Source organism: Typopeltis vanoorti, chromosome 3 (genome assembly GCF_054136105.1).
Source record: "Typopeltis vanoorti isolate ZY-2024b chromosome 3, IOZ_Tvanoo_1.0, whole genome shotgun sequence".
Classification (NCBI taxonomy): Eukaryota; Metazoa; Arthropoda; class Arachnida; order Uropygi; family Thelyphonidae; genus Typopeltis; species Typopeltis vanoorti.
This window is the reverse complement of record NC_143551.1, coordinates 72610865-72622897: the sequence shown is the minus strand read 5'-3', so window position 1 is coordinate 72622897 and position 12033 is coordinate 72610865. Positions and strand designations below refer to the sequence as shown.

At 35.1% G+C, this 12033-nt stretch overlaps 1 protein-coding gene across 1 annotated transcript in view; it reads right to left on the bottom strand.

Moving 5' to 3' along the window:
* Window positions 1-12033, bottom strand: part of LOC150108263 (protein Aster-B-like) — a 227862-nt gene that overhangs the window by 18500 nt on the left and 197329 nt on the right. The window lies entirely within an intron of this gene.

Here is a 12033-nt window from a genome sequence, read left to right as displayed (position 1 = left end):
AGTCTGTCACATACCTTACTGCTTCATTGATAGGTGTTTGACTGATTGACTGTATCAGCATTTAATTTTGCAAGATGGGAAAAAGTTTTCCAGTCAGCTTGGTCCGTTTTCTATATGGGCATCCATCTAGGAGAATATGGTTCCTGTGAAGACATTGTACATAGAACAGGAAAATGATCGCTTCAATATATGTTCTCTTCGACATCACATCCCATGTTAGCAGTGGAAGGATGGAAGGGAGCAGATTGTAAGATTGATTGTAGATTATGATCAGGTAGGCATATGAAAAATAGTAATGAGTCTATTATTCAAAATGGAGAGGTCATTATTGTAAAGGATTTGTTCAATGATATGACCTCATCTATTTGTGTTGGCACTGCTGCACAGAGTATTGTGACCATTAAAGTCACCCATAAGAAATATGGGTTCAGGCAGTTGCAAGATAAAGTTATAAATATCGATTTCATTTAACTTCAGCACTCACTTGGTTGGGACTCTGTTAGGCCCTCTGAAATGTTTGAGGATGAAGAATTCATGCTTAATGGGTTTTTGGTTCAGTTTCAGAGCTCACCAGCAAGCAATGATTGTGCTTGGGAGTGAAACACCAGGGCTACCCCCAGATGTTATACCAGTACCACAGCAAGCCTGGATTACAGTAAGTCTCTCACCCCAGACCATGGAGTGAGAGACTTACTGTAACACCATTGATCCTTGAAGGAAAGTCCACTAGCTGATTGATCTTGACTGGACCATCCAGTACTGCCCATCTTGCTGAGGCAGAGGCCAAAGTGGTGCAAGACTACCAGGATCCTCTCCCCCTTTCTGGATGTCCACAGATCACACTACATAACAAACACAGCAGCAGGACATTGGATCCCAGCAATGGATTAGAAGAAAGGATAGTAAAAAAAGACTCAGGAGAAGCAGAGCAAAGAATACAAAAAAAAAAAAAAATCAAAGAAAATGAGGAAGAATGAAAAGGACAAGTACCATCATTGGGATGTCCCTTCTACTACGAACATGTGTCCCACAGGGAGGAAACAGCAGAAGGAGAAAGAAATAATGGGAAAAGCATAAAAGTGCAAGAAACCTGGGAGAAAAGAGAAAGTATTGTATGGGGACTCGATGATAAGAGGTATACTTAATGAGAAAGTGATAAAAGCATGTTTTCCAGGTGTGAAGATAAACGATGCTAGTGAAGCTGTAAATTTTAGAAGAAAGAAGTGAATAAATTGCTTTGGCAGGGACAAATAATTTGAAAGGTGAGAAATATACAATGAGAAATAAATAAAGATACCAAGAAATTATCTCTTGAGGGACCCTGTAACCCCTAGAGAGTGCGTCCCCTGGGTGGCGGATAGGGGAGCCCACCATGTGCATGTGTGTGTGTGTGAGTGCATGCGTGTGTATATGGAGGGATGGTCCGAATATAATGAATAAGGACTCATGGAACAACAGGGCCATAAGGGGCAATCATCTTGATTGTAAGGGAAGCGGCAGTCCCATGGACCCCTAGCTGGATCTATCCTCTCCTTCTACTACTTTGAGGAAGATCCACTTACTTTAATCTTTCCTATAAGGTCTTATCAGCCAACTCTTCTTATTTTATGACCCCTATGCTATTAGAGTACTCGAGGGCCATGGGGTCTTTTCATTTCTGGCCTTCAAACTATGCCCCCTCTATAAATCTTACTATAATTCCTCTATAATCTACTCTTTTCCCCTTCAATATACCCTATTCCTTCTATGGGTTTAAATTCGGAAGAAGGCTAGTTCAGAAGCCTTAAGTTAGCAGCCCTACCACTGAACTATTCCATCGTCAGGCTAGTCCCCTGACATGGAGAACATAATTCTACTAGTAAGCTGACAGAAAAAGATAATCAGATTGAACCTATAGGGAAAGACTCTGGAATGGAAAGGGTAAAACAAAAATGGAAACGACAAGATATAATACACATAGCAAACTGGAATGTAAGAGAAATAGCATATAAAGAAATAGAATTAGACCAATTATTAAATGAAAGAAATTTTAAAATAGCAGTAATCACTGAAACAAAAAAAGAAATTAAAAGGAACCATGAGAACTGAAAATTTTAATGTGATATACAGTGGAGTTGACAGAGACCAAAAAGCACAAGCAGGAATCATGATTGGATTCATAACTCTCTTTCAAAACAGTTAAAACATTATAAATTATGGAATGAAAGAATAATAGAAGCTAGAATAAAAATAGAGGCTATTTAACAATAATTGGTTTATATGCCCCCAGAAGAGGGAAGAGAACAAGATAATATTGATTTTTATAATCAGCTACAAAACATATATAATAAAATAATTAAAAATGATTACATAATTTTAGCAGGAGACTTAAATGCAAGAATTGGAAACCCAAAAATTAATAATAATATAGGAATACATGGAGAACATACTTTAAACAGGAATGGTCAAAAATTGATTGACTTTGTAGTTTATAATAACCTAAAAATAATGAATTCCTTCTATAAACATAAAGACATACATAAATATACTTGGGCAGCAAGAGGATGGAAATCAATATTAGATTACTTTATACTAAATGAAAAGACATCAAAATTTTCACTAGATGTTAAAGTTCACAGAGGATATGAAATAAGCAGTGACCACTTCCTTGTTAAAATAAAATTAAGATTACCACCTAAATCCCTCATATTTGTAAATTTAGGGACACAAAAACACACGTGTTGAACAGATTATTTTATTAATTACTAATAAAATAAAACTTGATGTTTCAACCCCTATATCAAGGTCATCATCGGAAGAATACAACTGTATAAGAAACCAAGCTATATGCTCATGCCCTGTATACCGGTAAACTAAATCTACGCAGTTAATAAATCCTTTTTCCTAGCCTGACCTCTAGTGATAAAAAAAAATAAATAAATAAAACAAAATAAAATTAATTAATTTAAAAAAAAAAAAAAAATATATATATATATATAAATAAATAACTACAATAAACTGCTAAAGTCCTCATGTATTAATATTCTTCTGGATAGTTCTGATTGCTATAAAATTATTTCTTTCAGTTGCTGTTGAATGTTACAAACACTTCACCAGGTTGTCTTCTTGTAGTGGGATTTTTTCTAAGGCTAGTTTAGGTTGTTATACAGGTTGTAGGTGGGTCCTCCACATTCTTGAAATGGCTAGGCCATCATTTCTGTTGAGATTTGGGTTGTGTTTGAGCATTTCACATAAACTTTAAATTTTCTCTCAAACCAGGTTTTGGTGCGGTGTAGGGACTTGGTATTTTTCCAGTCAATTCTGTGGTATGTTTGAAGTGTGTGGTCAGAAAGGCCAGTTTTACCAACATGGAGGTATTTAATGTGTCGTTTGTGTTCATCTTGTCTGATTGGGATAGTTCGCCCTGTTTCCCCTATGTATGGTATGTTACATGTGCATTGTATTTTGTATACCCCTGGGTGTGCTAGGTGTGGAATAGGATCTTTAGAAGAACTGAGTGAGTGTCTTAACTTATTTGGGGGTTTAAAGGTGGTTTTAATGTTGTATTTGCGAAGAGTTCTGTCTATTTTTTCAGAAATGCCTCTAACATAAGGAATGGCAATAGCATTCTTGAAATCTTTTTTGTTCTTACTGGTATCTTTATGGAGGATCTTGTGAATAGTTTTTTTACTGTATCCATTTTTGATAAATGTTTGGTTGATGATCTTGTATTCCTGGTTTAAAGTCTGTTCATTAGAACAAATAGTTAGGGCTCTGTATTTAAGGGTGCTTATGGCACCTAGTTTTTGTGTTGGGGTGGTAAGAATTTTTGTGTATGTAGGTTTGCGGTAAACTGAGAAGGAGAGACAGCCAGAGGGAAGACGTGTGACAAGTGTGTCTAGGAAAGGCAGAGAGTTGTTTTTTTCCATTTCAATGGCGAATTAGATATGTTTGTGTTGTTTGTTTAGGTGGCTAAGGAATGTATTTAGAGCTTCGCAGTCGTGGGGCCAAATGGCGAAAATATCATTGACGTATCTGAGCCAAATTTTGGGCTTTAGACATGCTGTCTCCAGAGCATGTTGCTCAAAGTCTTCCATATAAAAGTTAGCTATTGGGGGAGAAAGTGGTGAGCCCATGGCTGTACCTTCTTTCTGAAGGTAAAAATTGTTTTGCCACATGAAATATCCGGAGCGTGGGCAAAGAGGACCATGATGTCATGTGGAAATATGTTCTGTAGGAGCAAGATTGTGTCATTGATCGGGACATTAGAAAAAATAGACAGAACACTTCACAAATACAACATTAAAACCACCTTTAAACCCCCAAATAAGTTAAGACACCTACTCAGTTCTTCTAAAGATCCTCTTCCAACAAGTCCCTACATACACCGCACCAAAACCTGGTTTGAGAGAAAATTTAAAGAGTCATGTGAAATGCTCAAACACAACCCAAATCTCAACAAAAATGATGGCCTAACCATTTCAAGAATGTGGAGGACCCATCTACAACCTTTATAACAACCTAAGCTAGCATTAGAAAAAATCCTACTACAAGAAGACAACCTGGTGAAGTGTTTGTAACATTCAACAGCAACTGAAAGAAATTATAACAATCAGAACTATCCAGAAGAATATTAATACATGAGGACTTTAGCAGTTTATTGTAGTTGTATTTATTTATATATATATATATATATATATTTTTTTTTTTTTTAAATTAATGAATTTAATTTAATTTATTTTTTTATCACTAGAGGTCAGGCTAGGATAAAGGATTTATTAACTATGTAGATTTACTTTACTGGTATACAGGGCATGAGCATGTAGCTTGGTTCCTTATACAGTTGTATTCTTCCGATGATGACCTCGCTATAGGGATCGAAACTTCAAGTTTTATTTTATTAGTAATTAATAAAATAATCTGTTCAACACGTGTGTTTTTGTGTCCCTAAATTTACAAATATGAGTGTTGATCACCGGCTGAACTGGATAAGGGTAATGGGTTTACGGTGATTCTACTGGACCTTGCCAAGGCCTTTGACAGGATTCCACATGGAATTCTAATCAGTAAATTGCAGCATATGGGAATGGACATAGGGTTGGTGAGATGGATAGGAGGGAGGTTGACGGAGAGATATCAGAGAGTGGTTTACTCGGGAGTAGAGTCCACAAGACGGCCTGTGACTAGTGGTGTGCCACAAGGATCTGTTCTTGGACCACTGCTGTTTAATTTGTTCATAAATGATATAGGAAATGATCTGAGAGGAACAGTTCATTTGTTTGCGGATGATGCGAAGTTGGGTAGGGCAATAGTGAATGCAGATGACGTCAAAATTTTGCAGGATGATTTGGATAGATTGGAGGTCTGGGCTAAGGAGAATGGATGTCAGTTTAATGTGGCAAAATGTAAGGTTATGCATTTTGGGGTGAAAAGATTGGCGGCAGTTTACTGCATTGGTGGAACCGTGCTCCAGGAAATTGATGAGGCACGAGATTTAGGAGTGTTGGTAGATAAGGAATTGAAATTTAGGGGACACATTGCAAAAGTGACCAAAACAGCTCATCAAATCACTTGGTTGCTGAAGAATACGATGACAAGCAGAGACAAGCAGGTTATTGTTCCTCTGTATCGAGCCTTGATAAGACCCCATCTAGACTACTGTGCTCAGATTTGGTCACCTAGGTTTCTTCTTGATGGGGAGGAGGTGGAGAGGATCCAGAGGCGAGTGACCAAGATGATAGCAGGTCTGTGGAATGAACCGTATGAGAACAGGTTGAGGATTTGTGGGTTGCAAAAATTGGTTGATAGGCGGAGGAGAGGAGATATGATTGAGACATTCAAATTACTGAAGGGTTTCTATAAAATTAATTCAGAAGATATTTTTGAGAACAGGGCTGGTTGTGGGAGGACTAGGGGACATCCATGGAAACTGGGCAAAAGTGTGGTTAGTAAAGGTGTTAGAGCTGGGTTCTTTACTTTTAGAGTAGTGAATGAGTGGAATGCGCTCCCTGAGTCTGTGGTGGATGCTGTGACAGTGAATGAGTTTAAGGCGAGGTATGATAGATACTGTATGAATGTCAAATAGTTGTGATGAATATGATTTGGGGCCTCCCTCGATGAGTCCAATGACTCCCTGGAGTTGCCCGTAATAATAGTAATAGTAATAGTAATAGTGTAGTTAAAAGAAAGAATTACCACCTAAATGGCTACAAGTAACAAGAACAGAAAAAAAAATTGAAAATTTGTTTATAAAACTAGACTATTCAATGACACAAATGTACAATGGCTATATGAACAAAGAATTAACCAATATCTAGAAAAAATAAAACAAAATGAAGAAATAGAAATAGAATGACTTAATATAAAAAAGATACTAAATGCAGCAGCAAATGAAAGCTTAGGAAAGACCAAAAAATTCAATAAAAGGAAAAAACTGAAGATCTGGGATGATACAATCAAAGAAATAATCAAAAAGAAAAAAGAAGCTTATCACAAATGGTTAAGCAGTAAAAGATTAGAAGATGAAATAGAATATAAAAGAATAAGAGCCATAGCTAAAAGAGAAGTCAGAAAAAGACATAGAGAATCATGAAACAAATTTGTTTCTAATTTAGAATATGATTTAAACTGAAACTGAAGATCTGGGATGATACAATCAAAGAAATAAAAAGAAAAAAGAAGCCTATCACAAATGATTAAGCAGTAAAAGATTAGAAGATGAAATAGAATATAAAAGAATAAGAGCCATAGCTAAAAGAGAAGTCAGAAAAAGACATAGAGAATCATGAAACAAATTTGTTTCTAATTTAGAATATGATTTATATAAAATAAGACCCAATGTATATAAAATTTTGAAACACTTAAATGCAGATACCAAAGAAAACATAAAATTAAACACTGAATTGAAATTAGAAGAATTTCTAAATGACTACACAGAATTGTGGACAGACAAATATTTTAAAAAAGACAATTGGCAAACAATTAACAAAATTGAAAAGGAAATAACTAAAGAAGAATTAGAAATCAGCCTGAAAGAAACAAGAAATGGAAAATCACCTTGAGAAGATAAACTAGGTTCAGAACTATATAAATATGCAGGAACTAGATTCAAAGAAAGGCTCTTATTATTTTTAAATAAAATTTATTCAACTGGTATCCCCCCAATAGAATGGAAAAAAGCAATTGTGATTCCTATCTTTAAAAAAGGTAATGGAGATGACCCTAAAAACTAAGTATCAGTATACTAAATTCCTGTTACAAAATATATAGCAGAATCTTAAATAGCAAACTAATGAAATATTTCAAAAACTTTATTTTAGAAGTATTTAGAAATGGATTTAGAAAAGGACGATCATGTATAGACCCAGCCTTTTGCCTAAAATTAATAATAGAGAAAAGAAGAGAATACAATTTAGAAACACACATTGCATTTATTGACTGCATTTGACAAAGTTAAAAGAAACATATTATTTAACATATTAAAAGAAAGACAAATACCAAATAATATCCTAAAAGCTATCAAAAGTATATATGAAAATAATCAAATACAAATAAGATTAAATCATGAGCTATCATATACGAGAGAGATAAACCACGGGGTCCAACAGGGATGTCCCCTCTCAGCAACTCTTTTTAGTATCTACTTAAATGAAATAGTAATAAAATGGAATAAAAATTTACATCAAGGAATTAAACTTTCTTCTACAATAAACTTAAATACTCTCCTCTTTGCCGACGACCAAATAATAATTACAAATTCTGAAGATAAACTACAGAAAGCTATTTTACATCTAAATGAGATATCCAAAGATTATGGTATAATAATATCAACAGAAAAATTAAAAACTATGGCCTTTAAAGGATAAGATCCAGCAAGAACTAAAATAGTAATAGATAACAAGATCTTAGAACAGGTGAATTCATTTAATTACCTAGGATGTATGATCACATATGAAAATGAAAAAGATATAAATGTAAAAATTGCAAAATATTTAAAAATAACAGATGTAATTAACTCTATATTTAAACCAAACCTAGTTCAAAAACAAACCAGACTAAAAGTATACAATACATTAGCCCTACCAGTCTTAATGTATGGAAGTGAAATCTTGACAATAAAACAAAAAGACAAACAAAGATTAACAACAGCAGAAATGAAGTTTATGAGAAAAACTGCAAAGTATACCCTATTTGATCACAAAAGAAACGAAGAAATTATGAAAGAATTAAACCAAGAACTAGTAATAGAAAAAATTAAAAAATATAAACATAAATGTATGGAACACGTTCAAAGAATGAAAACAGAAAGATTACCAAAACAAGCCTTAAAGTACAAGCCATTAGGAAAAAGAAAGCCAGGACGTCCTCTTAAATGATTCAACGATGACTTCTAAGGCCGGAACAGGCCATGCTAGGCCTAAATCCTTGATATGCATGATGATGACCAAGAAATTATATACTTGGTTTAATTCTTTATCCAAGTGTAAGCTAATAAAGTTAGTGCCTGAAGTATTTTCAGGATTGGGGCAACTCGTATAAGGAAGCTAAGATTTCACATCACTTGCCTTAGTATCCCATAATGCAAAGCACATCTCCTTGCAGACATGTATAATGCTATGCAATGAGAAAGGATATGAAAGAAGCAAAAATGAAGAGTAAGAGAGTAAAGATTGTGAGTCTGCTGCCTCAGTATGATAGGACAGAATTAAGAAGTGTCATGATTGTCAATGAGAAGATTGTATAAGAGGACTGGTGTGCAGTTTATAGATGTGTGGTGTAAATCTGATATATGAAAGGACTAGTATATGCATGATGGACTGAACTAGAAATTAAGGCAGATTGTAGATGGCAGTGGTTCATTTGAGGCTGTGTGGTGTGGAACAAAATATATTGTTGATTGCTGCTATAGTCCTGGTGGTCCAGAAGAAAACGTGGACGACATGCATTGGCAGATTAGCACAATGAGTGCAGTCGAGTAATTATCACGGGAGACTAACTATGAGGATATAGACTGGAAAAAGGAGAGGGCACATAGGCAAACTGGAAATTATATAGTTACTAAGGGATAATTCCCTGAAACAGCACATGATGGAGGGGACCAGGGGTTTGAGAGTGTTGGATCTGGTAACAGCATCAGAAGATTTATATATAACTACAATAGCAACTCTACCTCAGATATGGGAAAGTGAGCATGTAGTCTTGTCCTGGAAGGTTGCTCAACATGTGGAATTTTCAGTCAAGAAAGAATTATGTGGAACTAAAAAGCTAGCAATTATGATAAACTTAAGAGGCTACCTACTTGGAGCAGCATCATGGCATAAGAAGCTACATGAAATGAATGTCATTAGTGCATGGGAAGCAGTCAGGGATATGCAGACTGCATACCCATGGTCAGGAGGATAAACCAAGTAGGGATTAAGTGAATGAATAGAAATATAAAGCAGGAGCTGCAAAAAAAAAAAAAAAAAAAGAAAAAAAAAAGAAAGCAACATGGAAGGAATATAAACAAAAAGGTGATCAGTGTACTCATGAGCAATATAAAGCACAAGTAAGAAGGTAACAAGTATGGTAAGGAAAGCTAAATCAGATTTTGAGAGAAAATTAGCTAAGCAGGCTAAAATGAATTCAGATGAGTTTTTTTGCTATGTAGCAAGTAACAGAAAGAATGATTATGGAAAGATAACTTTCCTCAGTGTTGATTGTAGGAAAGTGACAGAAGCAGAAGAAAAAGTTCAGTTACTAAGTGATCACTTTCCAATGGTATATCATCCAGGTGGTGACTTTGCAGTTACTGAGGTGACAGACACTGATGTGAGAATTGAAGTAGATGAACTGGAGGTAATGCGTATATTGAAAAATATCAACGTGAATACAGCAGTTGGCCTGGATGGTATGTCAGTTCTTGTGCTATGAGAATGTACAAGTGAACTGGCAGTGCCTCTGTCGAAGTTGTTTAATCTAAGTCTTGGCTCCAGCAAGGTTCCAAAGGAGCAGAAAGAGGGTAAGATATTCCATTACAAAAGGCAGCTCCAAGACTAAAGTACCATATTACAGACCAATCAGTATCTCTGAAGTGGTCATTGTATTGGAAAAGTTAGTTAAAGATAAAATCCAACAATGGGTGGATAGCGATGTGATTCTCTGTCCTGCCTCAGTAATTTATTCACATTTTATAATAAGTTGATAGCAGAATTGGATAAAGGAAATGGCTACACTATGATACTGCAGGACTTAGCAAAGATGTTTGAGAGAATATTGCAAGGAAAAGTATTACATAAGTTGGAGAAAATGGGAATGGACATGAAGTTGGTGGCATGGATAGGGGCAGCTGATAGACAGACAGACATCAGAGGATGGTGTATGATGGAGTGGAATCAAGGCAAGGGAGGGTGACTAGTGGAGTGAACCAGGGCTCTGTACTAGGATCATTACTCTTTAATTTGTACAACTAATGAAACAGTGGAAGATTTGAGGGGAGATATTCAGTTGTTTGTTGATCATGCAAAACTAAGAAGGGTAATAGTTAATAAAAGTGATATAGAATATCTTACAGGATGATTTAAATAAATTGGCAGTGTGGTTAAAGGACAATGGTTGTCAATTTAATGTTGAAAATGTAAAATAATGCACTTTGCAATGAAAGGGTTACATACTTTGTATCATAATGATGGTACTAGATTACAGGAAATTTATGAGACTAAGGATCTGGAGGGTGATGGTGGATAGAAATTTGGAATTCAGAAGACATATTGCAGGAGTTACAAAATAGCTCAGAGGATTACTTGGATGCTGTAGAGCACATTCACAAGTGAAAATTAGGGAGGTTATTATCCCTCTTTATAAGGCTATGATTTGGTCGCATGTTGACTGTGGTGCACAGATTTCGTCACCTGCATTTTAGGAGCCAGGAGGTAGCAGAGAAGATTCAGAGATGAGTGACCAAGCTCATGACATGTCTGTAGAATGTTTCCTATGAGGACAGATTGAAGCTGTGTGAGTTGTAAAATTTGACTAACAGCAAGAGGAAAGGGGACACGAAAGAAACTTATAAGTTACTAAAGGAATTCTATAAGATTGACACAAAAGAAATTTTTCAATACATGGGGAATAGGGGGAGAAACAAGGGGTCACATTTGGACATTGGCTAAGAGTGTGTTTAGTATGTCCAGACTAAGTTCTTTACTTGAAGAGTAGTGAATGAGTGGAATGAATTGGTAGAGGTGGTTGTGATAATTTAAGGAGATGTATGATAGGTATTGTTTTAATAGACAGTGTGGGTCTCCCATGATGAGTCTTTTGACTTTATGGAGTACCTGTATATATAATAATAATAATAAATAGTCAACAGAATTAGCAAAGACAGTATAGTAAAAGAGAGTCAACTGAATAAATTTCTCTTATGGAATAAGAGGAAAATTAGTCAACATATTAGCTGTATACAAAACAGTGCAAACCAATTTTAGATTATGGATCTGAGAGCTGGGTTTGAAACAAAAAACTTGGTCCAAGACTGGAGTTTACAGATATGAACATTTGGAGAAAAATCAGGGAAATGAACAGACAACATTAATGGTAAAACTATATTAAAAATGAGGATATTAGAACTTAATAGTGTTAGCAATAGGTGTAAGTCAAGCTCATCTAAGGTATGGTCACTTAAACAGAATGGAAAAGGAAAGGTTAGCAAAACTAATGTTTGTAGTCAGTATCGCAGAAAAAAAGGCCAACAGGAAGAACAAGATCTAGTTGGGTTGATGAGGTAAGAAGTGTTTCAGAAGACCAAAATATAAGGTCTTATGAAACTGGAGTCATGACAGATAACTGATTCATTTGATGATTTAAACATTTTTGTGTTGTACTGCCATAATGTCATGTTTATCTACATAATATCCTGTTCATCGACTAATTTAATTAGTCATCATTCTTTAATATTTGTTTCTTTATCATAGTATAATAGTCATAACTTAATAATATGCTTGTGAGGAGGACACAGAATTCAATAAATTTCTATTCAATTTTAATAGAATTTTAGCTTAATTTAATTTTAGGTACAGG